The sequence below is a fragment of the Podarcis tiliguerta genome, assembly GCF_965153285.1.
Source record: "Podarcis tiliguerta genome assembly, chromosome: 3".
Lineage (NCBI taxonomy): Eukaryota > Metazoa > Chordata > Lepidosauria > Squamata > Lacertidae > Podarcis > Podarcis tiliguerta.
In genome coordinates, this window is record NC_139536.1 from 38,020,595 (window position 1) to 38,035,606 (window position 15,012).

The 15,012-nt window shown below is 44.7% G+C and overlaps 1 long non-coding RNA gene across 1 annotated transcript in view; it reads left to right on the top strand.

Annotated features, from left to right (window-relative positions):
• LOC310674893 overlaps positions 1–12,978 on the top strand; it is a 457,828-nt gene extending 444,850 nt beyond the window's left edge. The window contains exon 3 of the long non-coding RNA XR_014509819.1: positions 12,798–12,978. This is a non-coding gene — a long non-coding RNA (uncharacterized lncRNA). The remainder of the gene's footprint in view (positions 1–12,797) is intronic.
• Positions 12,979–15,012: the final 2,034 nt, after the last annotated feature.

The following is a 15,012-nucleotide window of genomic DNA, read 5'->3' on the forward strand; positions in this document are numbered from 1 at the left end:
TGAGATGTTTAAAAAAATTAAAATATAGGGGGGTGGTTCCTTTCAAGTTTACAGCATGTGAGGAGGGGAAGTATGAGCCTTCCCTCCTCAAGCTCTGTGAAATATCACACACACACACACACGCGCACACACACACACACAGCAATTCACATGAAGAACAGAACCTCTGATTGTCATGGAGATTATGACTGGGGAGAGAATGCTTAAGTAGTGGGTGAACACTTTGGTTAAAAACTTAAGAAGAGCTTGCTGGATAAGGGAAGTGGGAAGTCTATAAGCCAAACCTGAGCGCGACAGCAGTCTCTCCTCCTGTGGTTTCCAGCAGCTGGCATTCAGAAGCATACTGGCCCCAACTGTGGAGCTTGAACATAGCCACCAGTTAGCAGCCACTGCTAGCTTTATTCAGCATGAATTTGTTCAGTTCTCTTTTAAAGTCATTCAAGTTGGCGGCCATTGTTGGTTTTATGTAAGGTGGAGGGGAAAGGGTGGGGGGAAATGCCCATAGGCTCATAGGCTTGCCTGTCCTCAGGGCCAGCCCACCCATGAGGTAAAGTGAAGCGACCACCTCAGGTGGCATATCTACAGAGGCAGCAGATTTGGCCTCCAAGGAATGCAGTGTCCGCTGCTGCAGCGACAGTGACAGATGGAGGCCGGATCTGCTGCCTCTACATTGGCCTCTGTGGCCTGGTGGGGGAGCAGCGCCATTTTGTGATTCATCTCAGATGCCAAAATGTCTTGGGCCAGCCCTGCCTGTCCTGGATGTCCTGAAATATCAACTTTGCAGCCTCAGTGTGGTCTTGGACCTGCCCTGCTGCTGATCTCACAAGGGATAGCAATCCTTGCCTTGTTGTCTTTGGATGACAAGCCAGCTGGGATCCCTCTTCTCCTGAACTTACTGCCAAGCAGTTGAATGACTTTGTATTGTGAGAGGGGAAACATGTACAGTGGTGCAGCAGACCTTCTAAACAGCTTTTTCAGAGTGGCAGCTTGTCTCATTGGACTGCAAATAGTATACACACATAAATAAATAGGGTCGGATTCAGACTTAGTCATGCTTAGCATGGGCATGCTGAAATAATGACTATCTTAAGTTCAATTGATTTCAGTGGATCTGCTCTAAGAATGACAGGTAAGCTTGGGCCCAGTCCATAATCATCAGTGCAATTGTCCTTCAACGGAAACATCAGAAACTGTGTTGCCAACGAGTGCGGGATTAGATTGTCACATTATCCCAGTTGGCTAATGGTGAGCGAACAACTGTTTTTGAAAATGCTTGTTTAATTCCAGTGAGTCTGTATGCAAGCCTTTATTTCTGCTTTTTGTCTTAACAGAAGGTTTTAAAATGGACAGTTAAAAGCAACAACAACTGATCTTGGAACTAGATCAGAACCACACAGTTGGATGAAGTATTTTGGCTTTCACAGTATATTGTGCTATGATCTGACAGCTTGTTTGAATTTCCTTTTATCAGCTGTACAAGAGGAGGGCCATTCTAATCCCCAATGGACATACAGTATTCATTGCAAGCCGTGGGGTATGTTTATTAAGAGGACTCACCCTTGATGAGCTGTGAAGCAAAAGACGGACGGTTTTAATGCAAACAGTCTTTCCCAGAGATCCCCATCAGACAATCTTTAGTATGTTTTGTTGTTGCCCTGCGTCCCTTTGCCAATAGAACCAAGGGACAGTTCAGACATGTGCTAATGCTGCAAAACTCATTCTGGGTTGTTATGCACATCTGTGAGCAGGGATGGAAGGATTGGTCCATTCCGGTTCTCTCACTTTTTCATATTTCCAAACTTACATTCTGTTCTCCACTGTTTTGCAGTGATTTGAAAATTATTTATTTATTTTCAAATCCTCATGGAAATTTATCAGAATTTTAGTGTGAATTTCTTCTAATATGCACAGTTTTGTATGCAGTTTTGACGAAGTTACATATTTATCAAAGGAATTTCCCCTAATGTAATGCATTTTTGCCCGTTATTTTCGCTGATACCTTCATTTTTATGCACACTTCCCCCTAGTGTATGCCCTTGTGTATATATGGTTTGGTTGGAGAACTGCACTACAAAATTCCAATAAGGGTGAAATTTGAAGGATAGCGGTGTTTCGGTTCACATATGGTTTCAGAAAGTGAAAATCTAATAGATTTTGCTTTAAATGTGTAGTGAATTGAGTTTCTTCTCCAACCCTACTTGTGACTATGTGGGAAAAGATGCAGACATGTGTCCTTACATTTTACGAGGGATAATCTCCATGTGGCAGAGGGCACACTGAAGCCACTGAATAATTGCACAAAAGGATATCCACGTGCTCATTGCATGAACTGCCCCACCCCCGATGATTACAACAAAGAGATATTGCATGTAGGTTTAGATAGAGTTGGCAGATCCCCCACCTGGTCTAGGCTCCTGTTTCTTTAAGAGCTGCATTTCTCACAGGACTATTTGTTTTTATTTATTCATTGCATTTATTTCCCGCCTTTTTCCCCTCCAAAGAGCTCAATGTGGCATGCAGAGTTCTCCCCCTCCTCAGTTAATCTCCACAACAAACTTTGTGAGGTAGGTTAGGTTGAGAGGCAGTGACTGGCACAAGGTTGCCCAGTGATTTGAACCCTGTTCTGCCAAGCCTTAGTCTAACAATCTAATTGCTACACCACCCTGGCTGTCCATCAGGTGAAGCTTTCCCTATCTCTCAACAGGGAAGACTATCACCTGAACTTCCGATTATCATCCCGCTGTTAAAGGCACAGGTCCCCATTCAGGAAAAGGAAGGGGAAACATTCCCCAAACTGGCAACATCTCTTCAGTGGGCAGCTATCTGAAGTGTGGAGCAGTCACTAGAACAGGCAACCTACAGCAGAGTCAGCATTCCCAACAGAGGTTCGGAATAGACTATAGGTTGTTCCAACTTGTTTAAACCAGCAGTAGTGAAATATTCTCAGAGTTGAGAGTGGATTTCATGCTCTTTGTTCAGCTCATAGTGGTGAGGAGGAATGAAAGTCCCTTCAAAGCATCTGCTTTATATACATTATTTACACAATGGGCTGCACGTGATTGGCTAATTCTGGAATTCTCCTGTAGGCCAATCAGGTTGTGGATTCACTTCCATCTGTTTTTTTTAAATATTTTTTATTAAGATTTTCAGATAAAAGAAAAAAAGAGAAAAATACAAAAATAAAAACATTCATTAATTTTATAGTGTTTCTGTAAATAGTCTTTAAATTTCTTCCAATCTTCCTCCACCAGCTCTTCTCCCTGGTCTCGGATTCTGCCGGTCATTTCCAACAATTCCATGTAGTCCATCACCTTCATCTGCCATTCTTCCAGAGTGGGTAGATCTTGTGTCTTCCAATACTTTGCGATAAGTATTCTTGCTGCTGTTGTGGCATACATAAAGAACGTTCTATCCTTCTTTGGCACCAATTGGCCGACCATGCCCAGGAGTGAATCCTGGGTGTGGATTCACTTCCATCTGGAGCCGGATTGGGTAGCTCCTGCAGACCAATCATACTGCTGCATTGTTCTAGGACAAATCCGACTGCTGCATTGTGAATCCTATTCTAGGACCAATCAGACTGCTGCATTTTGTATTCTATTGTTCTAGGACCAATCAGACAGCTGCATTTTGGATCCTATTCAACTCAGTACATAACAAGTAGTCATCAAAGGAACACTGAGGCATTCAGCATGACTGGACTGCACATTCTTGTCTTCTTATTCCAGCCCCGCCATTCCTGTCAGGATCTGTCTCTCAGAACTCAATAGAGCTTCTCAAAGGGCCGGGCCTTCTAACGCTATAATGGATAAATGTCGGACTTGGCCTTGAAAAACCCAGGTTCAAATCCCCACTCAGCCATGAAGTTCCCTGGGTAGCCTGAGGCAAGCCATTACTTTGGAGCCCAACCTACCTTACAGGGCTGCGAGGATAAAGTGGGATTTTCTGATATAATGCTGCCTGCAGCTCCCTGGAGGAAGGGTGGGGCTTCAACGGGACGCAAATGCAATTAGGTCGTGTTAGAGGAGAAGGGGCTCCTTCATTGTCCAAGCAGGGTAAAATAAAATGGTGGTGGGCTCTTGAAAGGGCTGTGTGGGTAGCAGTTGCAACTCGGCTTGCCATTCATGTGGCAACAGGCACAGCGAGATTATTCGCTCCAGTAACTAGGAATGGATGTTTGGAACCAAAGTAAACACTCACGCCGTGGTTTTGTAAAAGGCTTAATGCCTCTTTATTCATAAAGCACCTTTCATCCAGAAAACTCTAATAGCGTTTTTTATGGGCTCTATATAATGCCTACCAGGAAGGAGCTGGATTCAGCAAATTTTTGCTTTTTGGTGTTGAGCCATAGACTCCAGTCTGAGACGAACTGGGAAGAAGGAGCCAGGAGTTGTACCAGGTGATCAGAGTCAAGGGACAGCTGCAAGTCAGGACCAGAGAGCAAGTCAGGATCACAGGACGAACCAGGAGGCAGAACCAAAGAACGTAGGAAACTGCTTTATCAGACCATTGCTCCAACTAGTTCAGTAATGCCCACATTGACTGGCAGTGGCCCTCTGGGGTTTCAGACATGGAGTCTTTCCTAGCCCAACCAAAGGATACAGGATTGCTCCCAAGCTCAGGAAGACCATGTTGCTCAGGCGACACTCAACTTCTTCTCCAGGAAGATTGACCAGCCAGCCTTCATGGGTGCAGTCAGTCCAGGAGCCGAGGGTATTTTATTGCTTCATTTCTATCTAGTAATTGAGTATACAAGCTGACCTCATGGATACAACATTCAGCCTAATTTTCTACTTGTTCTCCTCCCTCCTTTATGTAATATGTTTTCTGCTGAAGACTTCTGGAGAACTTAAAAGCTTCTCACAATTTTGTGATGTTCCTAATAAAAGTATTGTCCAACTGCAGACTTTGGCGTTTTCTCTCTCTTAGGGATAAGTATGGCTGCCTTTTGTTTTTCATCACCTAGGGTGGAGATTAGGGGAGAAATTCAATTCAGTTCACATTTTGATAGCGAACCTACCCAATTCACACTTCCCAAAGCTACATGAACCAAAATAAATCCACCCTTCAAAATTCACTGATTTTTGCAATGCAGTTCCTCAGCCAAGTAATGTATACAAAAGTGCATATACTGAGGTAAAGTGTTCATAATCATGCATATATTCATGAAAATAATGTGAAAAAATGCATTAAATTGGGGGCCATTAGTCCACAAAAATTGGCATATTGGCAAAATTGCATACAAAACACATTAAGATAAATTTGTGCTGAAATGCTGGTGAATTGTAATGAGAACATGTGGAGAACTCAACTTAAGGCTGGAAAAATGAGAAACCGAGAGAACCCAACATTGACAGATTCCCCCATTGCTAGCCAAGAGCAGCCAATGAGGTATCCTCCAGGTGTTGCTGGATTACAATTCCTACCAGTCCCAGTCTGCACAGCCAGTGGTCAGGCGTGATGGGAATTGCAGTTTGCCAACATCTAGACTGCACCATATTGGCTGCCCCAACATGCAGTTTGGTGTCTGGTCGCATGGGGTAGCTGCAAACAGTTCCCAACACTATCCGTTGAAGTTCCGGGAGCTCCTGATGTTTGGGAACATGCACACCACAAACGGAAAACACTCCATGCAGGATGAGATTCCTCATGTTTTTCTAAATGCAAAATCAGGCACTGGGATTTCATCCAAGGGCAAGGGCAGTGCCCCAGGATGCTGCTTAGAGAGGGCATTCCATTCTCCCCTCCTGAAGGGTTCCAGAGTTTGTGTGATTAGCAAGTGAAATGGGTGCTCTTGGGGAATATGTTGAAGTATAAAAAGGAACCACAGCATATGATCTTAAAGGAAGAGTAGAGGGCCTAGGCTACTGCAATGTACTGTTCACAGGGCAACCTTTGTAGAGCGCTTACAAACTGCATTTAGCCCCGAGTACAGCTTGGTAGGGGACGCGGGTGGCGCTGTGGGTTAAAGCCTCAGTGCCTAGGGCTTGCCGATCGAAAGGTTGGCGGTTCAAATCCCCGTGGCGGGGTGCGCTCCCGCTGTTCGGTCCCAGTGCCTGCCAACCTAGCAGTTCGAAAGCACCCCTGGGTGCAAGTAGATAAATAGGGACAGCTTACTAGCGGGAAGGTAAACGGCGTTTCCGTGTGCAGCTCTGGCTCGCCAGAGCAGCAATGTCACGCTGGCCACGTGACCCAGAAGTGTCTTCGGACAGCGCTGGCCCTTGGCCTCTTTGAGTGAGATGGGCGCACAACCCTAGAGTCTGTCAAGACTGGCCCGTACGGGCAGGGGTACCTTTACTTACAGCTTGGTAGCTTACTAGATGGGACTGGGTGTTGGGGGCACATCTCACCAGTGCTTAGACTGCTGCACTGACCCCATTTCCAAGCACAATTCAAAGTGCTCGTCCTTACCTGGAAAGCCCTACATGGCTTGCAATCTGGAACCAGTATGGATGTACTTGGTGCTTGCATTATGGAGGGGGAGATGCAGCATGGAAAGGGAAACTGCAGAGATACAAGCAGCGTTCCTGGACGTTTACACATATGAACAGCCTTATTATCATTTCGAGTCAGATCAGTCAGATCATCTGGTCTAGTATTGTTTACTTAGGCTGGCAGTAGCTCTCCTGAGTCTCAGGCCGAGGCCTTTTCCAGTCACCTGGCACTTCATAACCTGAGATGGTCAGAATTGAACCCTGGCCATGTGCTCTACCTCCTGGCCCTCCTCAGATGTGGTTGGGAGTAGATACTTGTGGCCAGAGAGACTCAATGAATCTAGCAAGCTGGAACAGAGGGTGGGTTGAAAGATGAGGGAAGACAAAAGCGGGAGAAGCTCAGGCTGCACCATCGTTTGTGGCCATAGGACTGAAGAATTGCTTGCCCAGCAATGCTCTCTTCTCCAGCCTTCCTGCACATGCAGAGATTTAATACTGTTAGCCAACATATGGTCTTCCAGTGTGTAAATGCTGCCCAAGGGCATTATTTCCTATCTCTTCTTTTAAAAATGTCGTTTAAAAAAATCTCCAAGTTTTAATGAACCATGAGTGCTCTCATTATTTGAAAAAACAAAAGGGTAAAACTGAATAGGGCAAAAGAATACAACTTGCCTGTGGAACTGTGATGTGCAAACAAAGCAGTTATGCCCTGCCTCGACACACTCAGGATGTATAAACATTTGAGTTAGAAATGTGGTCCTGTAACAATGGAAATAATTTTGATTAATACGTCTTGTTTCTTAAAAGGTCGGCTGTGCATTCCCACTCCACAGAGCTGGCATGGTTGCACATACTCAAGATGAAGGAATGCATGGTTAAAGAAAAGAACAACAACGGCAAAGTAGTCTTGCCTTTCCTGCAAAGTGTGAGAGGGGCTTGCTGAAGTACGTGGTCCTCGCTGAAGTCCATGGTCCTGCCAAGCGAGAACGTGGAAATCATATCTCCCTCTAGAACCATGAAGGAAGATGCTGCTGCTGCTACAGTTTCTCCTACTCTGCACTTCCCACGTCCTTTCCCACATTCTCCACACTTCAAGTCTTGCCTACCAGCAGCTGAGAGGGTCAGGTGGCAGCTGAGGCACAAGTCTCATGTACATCAGTAAACTAGAGGGGAGGCAGAGAGCCAGGGAGGTAGCTTGACCCCCCAGCAACAATAATGGCCATCTTTCAGCCTTTGGATGGGGCAAAGGCAACAGTGAGAAAGGCACAGTGGCCTACACACTTGCTATGCCACCACACAATCACAATGACTCCATGGAGGGCCCACTCTGAGATTTCTGGCTGTACTCATTGTTTTTGAAAGGCAATAGAAAACGAAAGAATAAGAGCCAGGCAGGATCAGATCAAACATTCATTAGGCCAGGCATCCTGTTTCTAATGCTGGCCAACCAGAAGCCCCTGGGAAGTCCACAAGCAGGGCAGAATGGCCATAGCCCTCTGCTATTGTTACTTCACAGCAAGAGGCATTGAATGGTGCATTGTGATGGTACTGGCTGCAACCTGTACAGTGAGAAAAAAGGGTGAGCAAACCAGTTCAGCCCTTCTTGGGCTCTCATTCTTGCCATCAGTTGAATGCTTTTTAGCTTACCTGGCTGTCTTCACCAAAACAGCCCTTCATCCTCTGTATTTTTGTACCCCAGTCACATGAGTGCACTAGGTTAGGATGCTAAGACAATTGGGCTTGGGGAGAAAAATCAAGGCATCAGCTCAAGCTTAAACCAACAACTTTAATATTAATAAGGATGAAGGTATTTCAATGTTATTTCTAGAAAAAAGCAATACCTTGAGGACTGCCTCTCCATATGAACCAATCCGGACCCTGCAACCATAATCTGAGGCCCTTCTTTGTGTGCCTTCTCCATGAGAGGTCCAGAGGGTGGCAGCACGAGAACGGGGCCTTTTCTGTGGTGGTTCCCCACTTGTGGAATCCTCTTCCCAGGGAGGCTCGCCTGGTACCTTCATTACATATATTTTGGTGCCAGGCAAAAACATTCCTCTTCCCCGAAGCCTTTGGCTAATTAAACAATGGCCGGCCTTTTAAATGTGGTGGGAGGGATATTTTGTTTGTTTGTTATTATGGTATGTATTTTTGTGTTTTTATATTGTAAACCACCCTGTACTCTTCAGATGAAGGACGGTATAGAAATTTAATAAACAATAACAACCTAAAACAGTTCAAAACTCTTTTATGAGCAATTGAGCCACCTGAGCGTTAGCAACAACAAATCTTACTACTACTACTACTAATAATAATAAATAGTCAAGCAGGTGTGCACTGGAGTTTGCTATGTTTCTGGTACGTTTTTCAGCTATGTGAATCTGAAAGCTTAATTGTGTTTTTGTCAGAAAGGAATTTTCCATTTATGAACCCCTTGCCTATTAAAATTATCAGTGAGGGACTTTTGCTTCCACACAGGAGAACCACTGCAGGAAGCAGGATCTTCCTTGTGGTGGTGCAAGGCTTCCCAACAAGCAGCAACCCAGAATACTTTTGTCACTGATGCTGCTTGTGACCTGGCAAAAACAGCCCTTCTACTTGTTCAGCCCTTTTTCAGTTAGGTGGAGTGCAGTTTGAGTCTGCTGTCGTTTTGGATCAGTGCATTTTATTTATTTATAGCTAAGTGGTAGATTTTTTTATTGCTATTTTGATTATTGACTCAGTGACAATTGATTTGTTTGGTGGCATTTTCCTTATTGCTGTAAGTAGCTTCGAATGAAGCAGAGGCAGAGTACAATCACAGAGAAACGAAGAGGTAAGACCAGGAGGGTGAGGGCCGTGAATAAAAGCTAATAAATGGAAAACAGCTAGTTGTCCTTAAAAATGCACATCGCATCAAGCCACGTCCTTCCAACACAAATGGTAGAATGCCTTCACCTTGTGCTGTCTCTCTCTGCATGGGAACTCTCACCTTTTAACCCTGCTGTATAAGGGGCCATTTGCTCGGACTGGGGGGATCAACATACCAATCAAGCCATGTCTTGAGCTTATCCACATTTTTTGATAGGACTCTCCTTCCTCTTCCCTTGCATTTTGCCTTGCCAAAAACTATTGGGGGTAGGGGAGGACAGAATGCTCCCAGACAAATGCCAGTTGTGCAATGTCATCTAATTATAAGTGTGGCCAGAATTACATAAGAAGATGAGGTATAAACAGTATTCTGGAGCTTAGAAAATGGGTCCAGTGCCATGTCTCAACACACACACACACACACACACACACACACACACACCACACTTCCCTGCTGTGTTTACATCCTGGCTGGCATGAGCTCCACATTTTATACAGCTCTAATATATGCATGGCAGTGTGCCGTTAGCTCTTTCCTCTTTATTTAATGTTGGGCTTTGCCGTGTTGAGACTAGCAGAGACTCGTTTCACTCTTGGCTCAGTAGAGACGGATTACTTGATGTGGGTAGTAGTGGAGGGAGGTGTGGATTAGAGACTTCAGTTACTCAATCTAGCTGATGTGTCTCCAAATTATTTGGCAATGAGAAGGAAACACACTCAGATGAGCCTTGCCACTGACTGGTCCTTTCCTGGTGAAGAAAGGCCATCCCGCTTTCTGCCTATTACATTTAAGGGCTGGCCTTGCTCTCGAGACTCCGACTTTATGTTCTTGCCTCACCTTTATTGTCCTGATGAACACTTTGATCAGAACCACACTCTAATATATGATCTTCCTGCACCACATCTGTCCTGCTCCTGCACTGATTTAAGGAAACATCATGTGTAACTTCTTATCTACAAAGTCGAAATAAATTTAAAAATTGTCCAGCAGCACCTTAAAAAGTAAAGTTAAAGGGACCCCTGACTGTTCGGTCCAGTCATGGCCGACTCTGGGGTTGCAGTGCCAATCTCACTTTCCTGGCCGAGGGAGCCGGCGTACAGCTTCCGGGTCATGTGGCCAGTATGACTAAGCCACTTCTGGTGAACCAGAGCAGCGCATGGAAACGCCGTATACCTTCCCCCTGGAGTGGTACCTATTTATCTACTTGCACTTTGACATGCTTTCTAACTGCTAGGTTGGCAGGAGCTGGGACTGAGCAACGGGAGCTCACCCCATCGTGGGGATTCAAACCGCCGACCTTCTGATTGGCAAGCCATAGGCTCAGTGGTTTAGACCACAGCACCACCCACATCCCAGCAGCACCTTAGAGACCAATTAAGTTTGTTCTGGGTATAAACTTTCATGTGCATTCACACTTCTTCAGATACACTGAAACAGAAGTCACCAGACCCGTATATATAGTGGGAGGGTGGGGTGGGGTTTTTCTAAGAAGGGTAGTAGGAGATGGGTGATTGACTCAATGGGTATGGTAAACAGATATCACATAGATATTAGCAGAGACATGGCAGCTGGCTTCCATATCTGGAAAAACAACAATTGTGCCTGCCACACACCATAGCAGACAGTGTGCATGCTTCTAACCTCAATCTCTCTTCAAGCCTGCAGACACCATCCCAGCCTTGCTCCCTAAGAATATATTGAAGGAGTACTGCCTCCTTTGTGATAACTTGAGACATTTCCTGGGGTGATAGTTTGTGGTGGAGACACACTGTGAAGCAATCAGTGAACTACTCAGATGGCATGGCCCTAGCAAGCACCTTGTGGACAACCTGCCACAGAGAGCATATTAACTGAAGAGGCTAGTAACGTCTGATTCTTGCCTCAAGGAGCACAACTATCACAGGCAGTAGAGACCAATCCAAGAGGGGAAATGGGGCACTGTCCCATCAACCTTTGTCTGCTCTCAGCCAACTCCAGCCCCCTGCCTGTCTTCTTGTATCCAGTCCAGGGTGGGGTGGTGGCGGCACTGGTTGCCGCCCACTCCACCTTAGCCTTGGGTTTGCCCCTCTAGAACTCACCAGGGTGGAGGACTGGGACAAACCTAGAGTAAGTTGATCCTGTCTGTCTTTGGCTCTGGCCTCGCCTACAGTTGTTCTCACTGCCTTTTACGCCATCAGTCCCAATGGGCACCAACCACCATTGTTCACAGGTGCTTTGCTACAAGGCCAGCATTTCTGCTACAGTTACATGTGGGGGCCTGTGACACCACTGCAAAGCATAGCACAAGCCAATTTTATTTTCTCATTTATTTTCTTGGAGTCCGACTGTTCATCCTTCGTCAGAGCTGAGAGGCACCTCTCCCACTAGGAAAGGCTTCTCGTTGACTGCAAAGCTGTCTCCATCCCCTTCCCTCAGTTATATGTTGAAGAGGATATTGCCACACAAGTCTAGGCCTAAAAAACCACTAAGAGAAAGCCACAGTACCCACTATAGGAAAGGACTGCCATTTGGAAAAGAAACTCCCCAAGGCCAACCTGTTTTCTCTGCTGTCTGTATTTTCCAAAGTCCGAGGTGATGATTTGTACAGCTGATCTTAATTTGAACAATCCCCTGTGTTGAACATGTGCGCACATTGGACCCTGTCTGAATTTTTCATCCAGATGCTCAAGCGGTGTCAGTGGGCATAGTTATCCTTATTAGGGAGCTGTGCTGATTGATGCCAGATGAGCATCTGGTCTTAATTATTCACTTGAACATGTACCTTACAGAAAGGAGCCTCTGTCTCTTGCTAGAGGCTATCCCAATAATTGCTACAAAATAGGTAAGGGGATATTTTTTATTGAGCTGGCTCCTGTTTTATGCAAGAACATGCAAACTTTCAGACGAGCAAACAGTGGTTCAGGAAAAGAGACATCATCTTGATGCATTTTGTTTTCCTTATTCTCTGGGGGTATGCCCAAAAATAATTGTTTATACCAAGCTGATAACAGCTTCAACTGACAAATGCAAATGGTTTACCATCTACCTCTTACCATCTTATTTAGTTACCATCATCTAATAAGAGTATGCTGTATCAGCTACTCTGAAACATTGCCCTAACTGCCACATGCGCAAATACGTTTGCTTGCTGTGGACTGGGTGTTTGCAAATGCTCCCTTTTGAATCACTTGTATCCCTTAGAATCCTTCTAATCCTTATAATGTTCTTTCTCTTATAACTACAATACAATACTCTGTTAGGATGCTTGTGAGCAGGATAGAAATGAGCAGGGCTCTGCTCGAGTTCCAGAAGCTTCTGCCACTTCTTTGTGTGCCCCCTCCACAAGAGGCCCGGAGGATGGCAACACGAGAACAGGCCTTTTCTGCAGTGGCTCCCTCTATGTGGAATGCTCTCCCCAGGGAGGCTTGCCTGGCACCTTCATTGCATAACTTTAGGAGCCAGGCAAATGCATCCCTCCTCTCCCAGGCCTTTGGCTACTTAAACAATCTATGGCTTTTAGCAATTGTAATAAACAGATTCCCTGGAAAAGACCCTGATGTTGGGAAAGATTGAGGGCACAAGGAGAAGGGGATGACAGAGGACGAGATGGTTGGATAGTGTTCTCGAAGCTACCAGCATGAGTTTGACCAAACTGCGGGAGGCAGTGGAAGACAGGAGTGCCTGGCGTGCTCAGGTCCATGGGGTCACGAAGAGTCGGACACGACTAAACGATTAAACAACAACAAAAATAAACAGATTACATTAGTAGGACTGCAAGAAATTTTGTAAGGAGGACTATGCGAAATATTGCAGAGAAGATTATGTAGAGAATTATTAGTTAAGGACTATTAAAAGTAATAAGGAAATTAATGAAATGTAGATTAAGTGATAAAGATTGAAAAATCTTCAGGTGTGGTTGATGGAAGTCCAAAACATTGTATAAGATAAAAAAATATGTTATATGATTTTTGGGAATGATATCTAAAAATCAATAAAAATATAACAACAACAACAACAACAACAACAACAACAACAACAACAACAATCTATGGCTTTTAAAACTGTAATGGACAGGTATAGTTTTTGTTTATTACTATGTTTGTGTTTTTATATTGTAAACTGTCTCACGATTCTTAGATGAAGGGCTGTATAATAAGTGAATACCTCCTGCTGCTCCCAATTGCTGGAATGTATCTTGAGGCACAGGAAGGAGGCAGCAGCAGCAGGTTCTCCCCAGGCGATGTGGGAGGGGGAGTAACTGTCCCATCAGTGTGGACACGCCACACACATCATCACCAACCTGATCACTGAGATTGTAGAGAAGTGCTATTAGGAGTGTCCTCTGGACCAGAAGCACAGCTCATGCCAATGAGGGGTTTTGCCATCAGTGTTGTGGGCCTAACTCTCTCCCACAAGAAGTTAGACAGGCACTATCCTTACTGATTTTCAGGCACCTGGTCAAAGCTGTCTTATTTGCACCCTGAATGCTTCTCAGATGTTTTACCTTTTCAAAAAGATTAATTTCAGCCAAACTCCCTTCTGAGTATGAAGATTTAGGATTGCAGGAATGCAGCCCAATTATAAATGCACTGACTTGGACCAGCTTTCCCAGGTTGATGAAGAGGTCTCTGCCATGGGCACCTCCTTCTATGCTCTTTCAGTTCATTTGCTGTTATTTTCCATGCTGTTTTTATTATATGATGTGAATCACCCTGAGATATATGTGGAAGGCAACATAATAAACAACACAAATAATATCAATGATAACTATGTCCCACAGATAGGATCCTTTACAGATGAATGGAACAAATTAATACTTCTCAAATAACATTAGGGTTAACATTAAATAAAATTTACAATGAAAATAATTGGCCAGCAAGTTGATCAGATAATCTGATTTATCATTTCTGTAAATTCTATATTGCTTTCTTTGTTACAAAGAAAACCGGAGAGGAGAGAGGGGAGATTCCTGACCCTGTTTTATGTCTGTTGCACATACCAAGATTTCTTGATGGGACAGCTCAGCTGCAGCATCTCAGCTTTACATGTCCAGCTATAAAAGCTCACGCTTCTAAGATATGAAGCGACTTCCTTTGATCTGTAATGCACCATGTGCAGTCATGCTGGCACTGTGCAAACTTGCAATTAGAGACAGCATCTGCCTGCATAACTTACAGTGTCGGAGTTCGCAGACAAACAGGAGGTCGTAGTGGAGTGATGTGACAAGAAGTCATCCTTGCTAAACGTACCACCATCTCACAGGTATATATAAAAAAGGTCTTGATGCCAAGTAATGATTGGCTTGGCACCCTCAGGAACGAAGAGTTCTGGAGTAGGTTGGAGCAAAGCTCTCAGTAGCTTTAATATGTGGTGTCTATTTTTATTCATGAGGAGTTCTGCCAGCTCCATATTCCTTGTTGCTGGCGATGTAAGAGTTATAGCCTTCCTTCGGTTTGATTCCATGTACAATTGTTCAAGGATCCCATACAATTACAGTCGTACCTTGGAAGTTGAACGGAATCCATTCCGGAAGTCTGTTAGACTTCCAAAATGTTCAGAAACCAAAGCACGGCTTCTGATTGGCTGCAGGAAGCTCCTGCAGCCAATCGGAAGTTGTGTAAGCCCCGTCAGATGTTCAGCTTCCAAAAATAGTTTGCAAAACTATTTTTTGCGGCATTCTGGAGCCAAAACATTTGAGAACTAAGCTGTTTGAAAACCAAGGTACGACTGCATAACTTAGGAAGGGGCACC